The sequence below is a fragment of the Pogoniulus pusillus genome, chromosome 11 (assembly GCF_015220805.1).
Source record: "Pogoniulus pusillus isolate bPogPus1 chromosome 11, bPogPus1.pri, whole genome shotgun sequence".
Taxonomy (NCBI): domain Eukaryota; kingdom Metazoa; phylum Chordata; class Aves; order Piciformes; family Lybiidae; genus Pogoniulus; species Pogoniulus pusillus.
Genome location: NC_087274.1, coordinates 34,605,678 through 34,616,591, shown reverse-complemented (window position 1 = coordinate 34,616,591; position 10,914 = coordinate 34,605,678).

The window sequence follows — 10,914 nt, the reverse complement described above, 5'->3', positions numbered from 1 at the left end:
TCTGCTGTGCCACCAGTGGTGAATCAAACCCCCTTGCTTCACAGTCAGCACTCACCAGTGGATCCATCAATAGTTGAAATCCATCAGACACGTGTTCTGGTGCTGGCATTAGCTCACTTTCTAGTCTCAAGTAGATCTTTATCCTTCTCTGCTTCCATTTTCCTGACATCATTGAATGGATTGGATTGGAAGGGACCTTTAGAGATCAATTAGTCCACTCCCCCTGCAGCCAGCAAGGGGGAGCATCTGCAACTCCACCATCTTCCACCCCAACATGAAGGAAAAACTTCTTTCTTGGGAGGGTGGTGGAACCCTGGAGCAGACTGCCCAGAGAAGCTGTGTCGTCTCCTTCTCTAGAGACTTTCAGCATCCATCTGGATGTGTTCCTGTGCATCCCAGTGCTTTGGCAGGGGAGTTGGATTCAGTGATCTCTGGCAGTCCCTTCCAACCCCTACTATCCTATGATCCTAGAGCAGATTGCTCAAAGCTCCAATCAACCTCAATGGGAATGCTTCCAGGGATGGTGCATCCATCACCTCTCTGAGCAACCTGCCCCAGGGTCTCACCACTCTCAGTGTAAAGGTTTTTACTTCTATCTGGTGTAAATCTCCCTCTTTTAGTTCAAACCATCACCCCTTGTCCTGTCACAACAGGCTCTGTTCAAAACTCTGTCCCTAGCTTTAAGTAACTATCCCTCTTCAAGGACTGAAAGGCTACCAGAAGGTCTCCCTGGAGCCTTCTCTTCTCCAGGTTGAACAATCCCAGCTATCTCAGCCTGGCCTCACAGCCACAGAAGGCTCCAAGTTCTACCATAGAATGCATCAGTCTGTAAAGGGACCCTCAAAGGTCATCAGACCCCTGCAAAGCATGATCACAGCACAGCACTAAGGGGTTGTACTCTCCGAGCATCTGAAGGTGACCAAGAGAAAGAGAATGAACCATTTCTTGGTAATAATAGGATGAAAACTATTCCACTTTTAAGGAAGTCATTAGCTCAAACTCTAATCAGTGATACCAAGCAGCTGTGGTGGTGAGATGTTGCAGGCCACGTTGCCTGCTATCACTGCTTGCTGGCGGGCACCAATGGTAAACACACCTGTAAACCAATATGGTTCAGGCCAAGCCACCGAGTCTTCAGAAAGATTCAATATGAATTATGCTGAAGCCCTTTATTGATCATGACAGCCCAAATTTATACACTCAGCCAGTAGAGCACAGGCCTACATATTAGCATAATTAGTCAGGGACGACCAACCACATCTGCATAAGTAACGCCTTGTTATTCTCATTTAATGGTGGCCATTATCTACCCCTTCTGAGATAAGGTGTCCAGCTGCATGTGAGAACCAAGGTCTGTTATTACAAGGATCTGTCTGTTGTCTCTTTTCTTCGCTCTGTTCCCACAGCAGTCCTGCACCTGCACCCCACAACTCTTGTGCATTCTGCATTCCCACAGTGAGACACTGGAAAAGGCTGCCAAAGGAGGCTCCAAGCTTAGCAATGTTCAAAGTTAGGTTGGATGGGACCTTCAGCAGCCTGATCTACTAAGAGGTGTCCCTGCCTATGGCCAGGGTGGGGGAGGGTAGTGGAATTAGATTATCTGTAAGGTTCCTTCCAACCCAAATCATTCTGGTTTATAAAAGTTAGATGAGGCCTTGAGCAGCCTGATCTAGTAGGTGTCCCTGCCCACAGTACAGGGGTTGGAACTAGATAGTCTTTAAGGCTCCTTCCAACCCAAACCATTCTGTTCAATGAAAGCCGGGTTGGATGGGGCCTTGAGCAGCCTGGTCTAGTAGGAAGTTGTACAGGGTTAACCCTCCAGGGAGAGTGACCTTGAACCTGGCCCTAGGTGGTCTTGACCTCTCCCCAGGGGGGGAGTCTGAACACCACCAGGTGATTCATGGTTAGCTCACTCCCCCTTCCTGTCTGAAGGTCCATAAAAGCAGGGGGACTTCCTGTTCTCTCTCTCTCTCTGTGCTCCCTGCCTCCCTGCTTCCCAGCATCACCATCCTGTTCCTGCTTCTCTTTGTTTTACCACATGGCCATCACCCACTAGGCAGACAAACCCATTACCACCAAACCCTGTTGTATTTACACATTTTGTATTTGTTTTTCTGTTCCCTATACCTTTGTTACTTCCCTACCTCAGATACATTTTTAATTTATTGTTAAGCCTTTCTTCTTTTTAACCTCTAAATCAGAGTGAGATTATTTATCTGGGTGTGCTTACCTTTTTCTCTCTCTACATCTAATTCCTTTCTTTTGGGAAAGAAGGGAGAAGAGGGAAGGGCATTCTATAAGTTGTTATTTGATTCTATCAAATATATTTGAGTCTCTGGGAATTTAAATTAAACCAAGGAAATTTTTTGGTGTCTCAACGTGGGGCTAGATAGAAAATAATTATTTTAGACAAGATTTGGAAGCTAAAAATGGATGTTTTGAGAATTTTAATGATTCAAGCATTAGGACGGCTATTTTGGTCAAGGACTTGTAAACTCATAACATATCATTGTATAGGGTTAACACTCCAGGAGGAGTAACCCTGAACCTGACCCTAGGTGGTCTTGACCCCTCCCCAGGGGTGGGTCTGAACACTACCAGGAGATGGTTAGCTCACTCCTTCTTCCTGTCTAAAGACCCATAAAAGCAGGGGGACTTCCCGGTTCACTCTGCACTTCCTGCTCCCTGCATACCAGCATCACCTTTCTGTTCCTGGTTTGTCTTTGTTTTACCACATCCATGAGGCAGACAAAGCCATCACCATCACAATCGGGTTGTATTTATACGTTTTGTATTTGCTTTCCCTTCCCTATACCCTTTGTAACTTCCCTATCTCAGATATATTTTTAAGTTATTGTTAAACTTCTCTTTTTTAACTTCCAAATGGAAGTGAGATTCATTTATTTGAGTGTGTTTACCTTTTCTCTCTCCACATCCAATTCCTTTCCCTTAGGAAAGAAAAGGGGAAGAGAGAAGGTCACTTTATAAAATTGTTATTGGTTGTATCAAATTCATCTGAGTCTCTGGAAATTTGAACTAGAACTGAGACAACCATGTTTTCTGGATAATGATTGATATGGTTTGGGAATATTCTAAGACTTTGCCTATGCAGGGTGCATGCATATTTTCTGAATTCTGTTGGAAATCTAACCATATTTGGGAATGCTTCTGAAACATGAAACAACTCTGAGAATGTGTGCTGAGACATAGAAGGTCCAGATATTGTTGGGGAAAAATGGTACTTCCTAGCACTGGCATAGGTTACCCAGGAAGGTTGTGGATGTTCCCTCCCTGGAGGTGTTCAGGGCCAGGTTGGATGAGGCCTTGAGCAACCTGTTCTAGTGGGAGGTGTCCCTGCCTATGGCAGGGGGTTGGAACTGGATGAGCTTTGAGGTCCCTTCCAATCTAAACTATTCTATGATTCTGTGATCCTAAGACCTAAATCTAACAACCTAACCCTAACCCGGACAAGAATTCACATGGCATAGGAGTCCATTTCCCAGCATGCTCAGGGAAATCAAGATGGCTAACAGGAAGTCCCGCGCTACATGGCTCCTTGTCCACCATTTTGATTTCCCAGGGCATGATGGGAACTGGAGTCATGACATTAGAATTTCCCACCAGCCATTTTGTCCCCCAGAGCATGCTGGGAGCTGCAGTCCTGCTACAGACAGCATGCCAACAGCACTGGGAGGGACTGGCAGGGCACAGTGAGCTCTGGAAACACTGAGAAGGTGAATCATGCCTTACTGGGAGTGACTGGGGGGGCCACTGAGTGTTACTGGGAACACTGGGGAGAACTTTTGAAGTTACTGGGAAGGACAGAGGGGCCATGTGGAGACCATTGGGATTGGGACTCAGTGGGTATTACTGGGAGACACTGGGAGGACACCAGGGACTTACTGAGAGCACTGGGAGAGACTTTGGAGATACTAGGAGGGATAGGGAGGACACTGGTGTGATAAATTTCGAGGACAAAAATCTCAAAGTCCAATTAGAATTTATTTAATTACAACGAGCAAGCAGGATAAGAGGCAAGAATCCGTGCTGGACGGCAAGGGGGAGTCCCCGCTCTGCCCACTTGCCGCCGCCCAGCTGGTCCCGGTCCCCCCTTTTTATAGTCCTCCCGCCGCCGCTGACAGGTCCCCTTTGAGGTAAACAAGCACTCTGCGCATGTGCGTTGCTGTTGCCGAGGGGTTTCTTCCAACCCCCTGGTGATCGCTTGGCGGGAAACCTCTCAGGCAAGGCAGGCAGGAAAATCCTCTCAGGCAGGGCAGACCTCTGACCTGGGCTTCTGAAACTCAAAACTTATTAAAACCTTCTATTACCTTATTTTAGTGAACAAAACATATTGTTCCCTATCACAATCCCCCATTTCTCTTCTTCTTCATTTTTGTTCACTAAATCTTTGTAACTCTTCTTTAGCTAATTCTAGTGTCTCCAATGTTTCATTTACAGACAACTGTTCATATTTGGCCCTTATAAACATGAGATGTGCAGCTCTATCTGTCCCTGCTTCCCACAACCTAGCTCCCCAGGTCTTCCCTATCTTCTGGTTTAGTAACATTGATATCCCTGACGTCTTGGGGGTTTACAACCATAGGGACCCCATCCCACCTTCAAATATTTATCTGGATTGCTGACTCTCCAGTCTGAGGCAATGGTTTCACAACCCCAGTAAGCACAATAATAATGTCCAGGATAGTTACAATATCCTTTCCCTGGGTTTGAGCTAGGACAAAAGTAAAAACTTTGCAAGTTCAAGCAGGGCTCGGTAGGCACAATGTCACATAAGTAACAAGTGAGGCTAGGGGCACCAGGGGTAATTGTACCTTGTATAACCCTTTGATCTTCCAGTCGTGTTAAAGTCCATTTAAATGGCTGGTGAGGCAGATGTTCATCTGCTTTTGTCCCCTTTACAAACAGCAAGGAATACAAAACAATAATTTGTAGAGTCAAGTGATAACCATTGGCACAAGTGATGGGGAAAGCCCCGGAGTTTTTCCTATCCCCTGGTTGCACTCTGTTCCCCCTGCTAAAATCTTCTTTTCTGATATAGTCCCATAAACATTTTTCCAATGTCCCTATTTGAGGGTTCTTCTCTCCACAGTCTTTTATCCCTCTGCCTCGCTCGTCGACCCGGTTGCTTCGAGCCACGAGGGATACCATCTTCTCGGCAGCAGGGATATTCTTCAGGAGCCCTCTGGGACAACTTCTTAATCCTAATGTTTAATGGGACGTATGCTGCCTTGGGATTTTTGTCAAACAGGTCTGACAGGTGCAACCAACAATGCCTACTATATTTTAGTTCAATTTTGCCAATCAGATTAGTCCCTCATGCTTCCCCTTATTTTCCTTCTGGGATTCAAACTCCCCTAAGTGGGATCCCCCGTCTGCAATGTCCCACCACTTGTCTCTACAGATTTTACAAAGATGGTGTACAGAAAGGAATAACAATCTGAGTTACAAATCAACCCTTCTTATTCATTTACAGCGTCTCTTCTTCTTTGTAATTTTAACTTTAAGTCCCCTGGTTCTCCAATTATTTGCCACTCAGGTGCTGGCCCTTCCACTGGTCCTTTAATTCTGCTGGCATGAGTCCATCCTTTTTCAGCTGTCCGGACTGCTGTTTCTGTAGTGAGTAACACAAGATAAGGGCCCTCCCACTGCGGGTTTAGAGTTGTCTCCTTCCACGTTTTTATCATCACCCAGTCTCCTGGGTGCACCCGGTGTAGTTTTAAATCCAGTGGAGGTCTTTGTGCTAGTACCCCTTTCCTCCATAAGCTTTCCCTGTATTTCATTAGATTTGCTATATACAGATTCATGTTTTGATCTCTTAAGATTGGGTGATCTCGGGGCTCCCCCGTATCGTAGGGCATTCCATACAGCATTTCAAAAGGGGATATTCCCATATCAGTTCTGGGCTGTGTCCTAATGTTTAATAAGGCCAAAGGTAGACATTTTACCCAGGATAATTTGGTCTCAATCATGAGTTTTGTTAGTTGTTTCTTAATTTCCCCATTCATTCTTTCTACTCGCCCAGAACTCTGGGGGTGCCAGGGGGTATGGTGGTCCCACTGTATCCCCATTGCTGCCATAGTCTCTGTAATAATTTTAGACACAAAATGAGGGCCCCTGTCTGAGTCAATGGTTTCTGTGACTCCATACCGGGGAATTATTTGCTCTAAAAGGGTCTTAATTACCACCTGTGCCGTGGTCCTTGCTGTAGGGAAGCCCTCTACATAATGGGTCAAATGGTCCACTATTACTAATAAATATTTGTATCTCCCCACCTTAGGTAACTCAGCAAAATCTAACTGAATCTTTGCAAATGGCCTTTGGGCTGCTGGCCTTTCCCCTTTCAGAGGTTTCCTTAAATTTACTTTATTTACTCTCAAGCAAGTAGCACATCCCCGTACCACCTGCTTTGCTAAGTCATCTACCCCAATACACATGTGATTTGTAGCAAATTGGTCTATTAGTGCCTGTGCTCCCCAATGCGTTCTGCTGTGCATTCTTCTCATAATTTCTAAAGCTACTGATTTGGGCAGAACAGTTCTATGATCCTCTGGAAGTCTCCACTTCCCTTGAGAGTCTTCTCGTAGCCCCATTTTCTGCATCTTTTCTTTTTCTTGTGTGGTGAAACTAAGTGGCTGCCAAGGTTTTTCTCCAGGGGAGCAGGCCTCTGCTCCTAAATCCTGCCCCTGCTCAGAGGCAGAGTGCACCACTAACAGTGCAGCCCTTTTTGCTTCCTGATCTGCTACATTGTTACCCCTGCTCTTATAATCCATTCCCCTCTGGTGTCCCTTTAAATGTACCACAGCAATTCTCCTAGGCCCTCTCAGAGCCTTTAGCAATTCCCTAATTAATTCCTGATGAACTAACCCTTTTCCCTGTGAGTTTATCAATCCCCTTTCTTCCCATATCTTCCCGAAAGTATGGACAACTCCATAAGCGTACTTCGAATCAGTATAAATAGTGCCCGATTTGTTCTGCAGCAATTGCAATGCCCTCAACACAGCATAAAGTTCACATGCTTGTGCCGACCAAGATTTACTCAGAGGCCCTGACTCTACAACTTCCAGTTTCTCTCCCCTAACTATGGCATATCCAGAAACCCTTTTTCCATCTATTACCCTGGACGAACCATCCACAAACAACCTCTCTCCGTCTTCTAGCTCTTCTTCGTCCAGATCAGGCCTTATTTCAGTCTGCTCTTCTATAACTGATAAACACTCATGGGTTAATTTATCCTCGTCTGGTTCCCCATATAAAAATTGAGCCAAGTTTTGTAAACCAGTTACTTCTAAAGTTAATTTTGGAGAATCCAGTAAAATCCCTTCATATTTTAAAAGCCTAGCATCTGCAATCCATTTATCTGCTTTCTGTTTTAGTATTCCCCGAATGTTATGGGGAGATAATACCCTCAGTTCCCCATTAAGGGTTATTTTATTAGCCTCCTCTATTAATAAAGCACAGGCCACTACAGCTTGCAAGCAGGTAGGCCATCCCCTACTTACAGGATCTAATAATTTGGATAGGTATCCTACAGGTTTCTTCTTCCCAGCCCATTCCTGTGTCAATACCCCATAAGCCGTGCCATTTTCTGTATTTATAAACAAATAAAAGGGTCTTTTTAAGTCTGGCAGACTTAAGACTGGGGCATTAACAAGGTCCTGTTGTAGCCTTTTCAACTGCTTATCATTTTCTTCGTCCCACTTCATTAACCCATCCTGACTTAGTTTCTCATATAAAAATTTCACCTTAGCACTATAGTTTTCTATCCATTGCCGGCAATATCCGACAAGGCCTAATAATTGCCTAACCTGTCTCTTACTTCTAGGAGGGGGCATGGAAAGGATCCCTTTTACCCTTTCTGGGTCGATTTTCTTTTCCCCCTTTCGAAGGTAGTGCCCTAAATATCTTACTTCTTCCTCTACAAATTGCAACTTTGCCTTAGACACCTTTAATCCCTTTTCACTTAAGAAATTCAATAACCTAATGCTTTCAGTTCGTACCCCATCCTCTGTTTCCCCAGCAATAAGGAGATCATCCACATATTGAAGGAGGACTACTCCCTCTCCTATCTGATATTCCTGTAAGATTTGTTCTAAGGCTTGTCCAAATAAATTTGGAGACTCAGTAAACCCCTGGGGAAGTACAGTCCACCTCAACTGCTGTCTCCTATGTGTGACTGGGTCCTCCCACTCGAATGCAAAATAATCCCTACATCTCTCATCTAGGGGACATGTCCAAAATGCATCTTTAAGATCAATTACACTATAATATTGTTTCTCAGGGCCTAATCTACTCAACAGAGTGTGAGGGTTTGCTACTACAGGGAATCGAGCCACTGTCCTCTTATTTATTTCCCTCAGGTCATGTACCAGCCGGTATGACCTGTCTGCCTTTTTCACAGGCAGAATGGGGGTGTTAAAAGGGGACATACATGGTTCCAAAAGTCCCTTACTTAATAATCTTTCTATCTCTGGCCTCAACCCTTCCTTTCCCTCGGAGGAGATAGGATATTGTTTAATTCTTATTGGCACCTCAGGGTCTCGGAGGGTGACCAAAAAAGGAGTTATGTTAAGTTTCCCTACACTGTCTGGGGTGTACCAAACTTCTGGATTAATCCTTGCCTCATCTTCTATTCTCAAGGGGCAGAGTTTTATCCTTATCTCCTTATCAATTACTTCTACATTAACACCTAACTCAGTGATCAGGTCTCTCCCTAGTAAATTAAAATCTGCCTCTGGAACTAATAAAAAATTACCTACCCCAGTTTTAGATTCTGCCTCTACTAACACATTTTCAATTATTGGAACCTTAAATGGCTCCCCTTTAGCTCCCACCATTTGGGCAGTTTCTCTAGACAATTCACATCCTCCTGGCAATTCCTGAACGGTAGATCGCTCCACACCAGTATCTACCAAAAATTCAACTTCCTGCTGCTGGGGACCTATCTTTAACTTTATCAAGGGCTCTGGATGTTTCTGTGCCCCCAGCAAATAGAGCCCCTGACCCCTCTAATCTTCCTGAAAAGTTTTCTCATCCCTTAATCTTTTCCTACAATTTCTTCGAAAATGTCCTTTAACACCACAATAAAAACACACATTTGCTTCTCTCCTGTCCACTTGAGGAACTCCTCCCCCATTTCTCTGGCTCATCGGTCCTGCCTTAGGAGGGTTTTCAGATCTACCTGCCTCCTTGACTACTGCCATCATCATTCTGACTTGTCTCCGATGATTCTCTTCATCCCTTCGGACATATACCTTCTGTGCCTCCCTCAACAACTCATCCAGACCTCTGTCCTGCCAATTGTCTATCTTTTCTAACTTTCTCCGGATGTCCTCCCATGACTTGGCCACAAACTGTGTTTTTAATAAGGCCTGTCCTAGCTGAGTTTCGGGATCTAGGCCTGAGTACATCTGTAGATTTTTCCTCAGGCGTTCTAACCACTCAGTGGGGGTCTCATCTTTCTTTTGTCTCTCATTAAATGCCTTATTAATATTTTGCCCCCGAGGTACTGCCTCTCTTATTCCCTGTATTATTATTACCCTTAAATCCTGCATATTGGTTCGATGATCTTGTTGCTGGTGGTTCCAGTTGGTATCCTGCAAGGGCCACTTGGTATCGGCTAAGGGTCCCTGGGCATGTTGGGCGTCCCATATTCGCATCCCTGCTCGTCTAATCATACCCCTCTCCTCAGCAGTAAACAGGATGCTCAATATAGATTGCAACTCCCCCCAGGTGTAAATACTAGGTCCCAGGAACTGGTCTAATCTTTCTGCCACCCCCAAAGGATCCTCCAAAAGGCTTCCCATCTCTTTCTTGAAGTCCCGTACATCTCCTGTGCTCAAGGGAACTGATACAAATCCTATAACTGGGGCAGGGCCTGGACCTCCCATGGGCATCTCCTGGAGAGGGTATAAATTATGTCCTCGAGCCCGTCCCCGAGTTATGGGTCCCTGTATATCATCTACGGGCTCATGGTGATCTTCTTCCGGGGTTGGTGGTGCGTTGGGGGGTGGTTGTTCCTCAGGGGATACATATGGAGGGGGAACAAGGAGAACCTCCTCTTCCCTATTCTTCTCTTTCCGTTTCTCTTTTAGGGGGAATAGGAATGTGTCTATGCCAGGTCTAGTAATCCACACACTGGCATAATCACTTTCCTCCTTACTGAAGGGACGTTTACTATTCACCCAAAGGGTTAACTTCTGCCTCACCCAATCCTCTACTGCTCCAAACATCAGCCAAAAAACTTTCCTAGATACCTCCTTTCCTCCCCACACTACTACACAGAAATGAATCATTTTAGCTTTGTCTTTATCCCCTGTGGTAGGATAAGATTCCCAATTGTCTAACATAAATCCCAGTGGACTATCCCTGGGTACCGGTGGAAGTCTCATGGGAGCCATGGGCTTGCTCTTCCCGTGTCCCATCTTCTGGAGCGCCCTCAATCAATCCATGTGTGCGTTCACTCGCTTCCTCTCGTTCGTGGCCCACGTCCTCGCGGACAGATGGGAACCGCACTAATGGAGAGTCTGCACTTCACTTGGGTTAGTGCCGAGCTGCCGGCCCCCCTCTCATTCACACACACACACGCTGCGCCTCCAGGAAACCTGACCCAGACCGAACGGTATCCCCCACAGATTACTCACGCGTCCTGCATCTTCGTCCGGACATTTGTGCACAAAGTTTACAGGGTCTGCGGCCTCCTTTGCCTCTTATTCTGAATTTGGGTTCGTCGGTGCAGCCGTGATAGAAGCTGGACTATCCGGGCCGCCGATAAACAGGTGGCGGGGCGCCCCCCAGGTAGAGCCAAAGTCCTGTCCTGCAGGCTGCATCCGAGTCATGGCACCAAATTGTGATAAATTTCGAGGACAAAAATCTCAAAGTCCAATTAGAATTTAT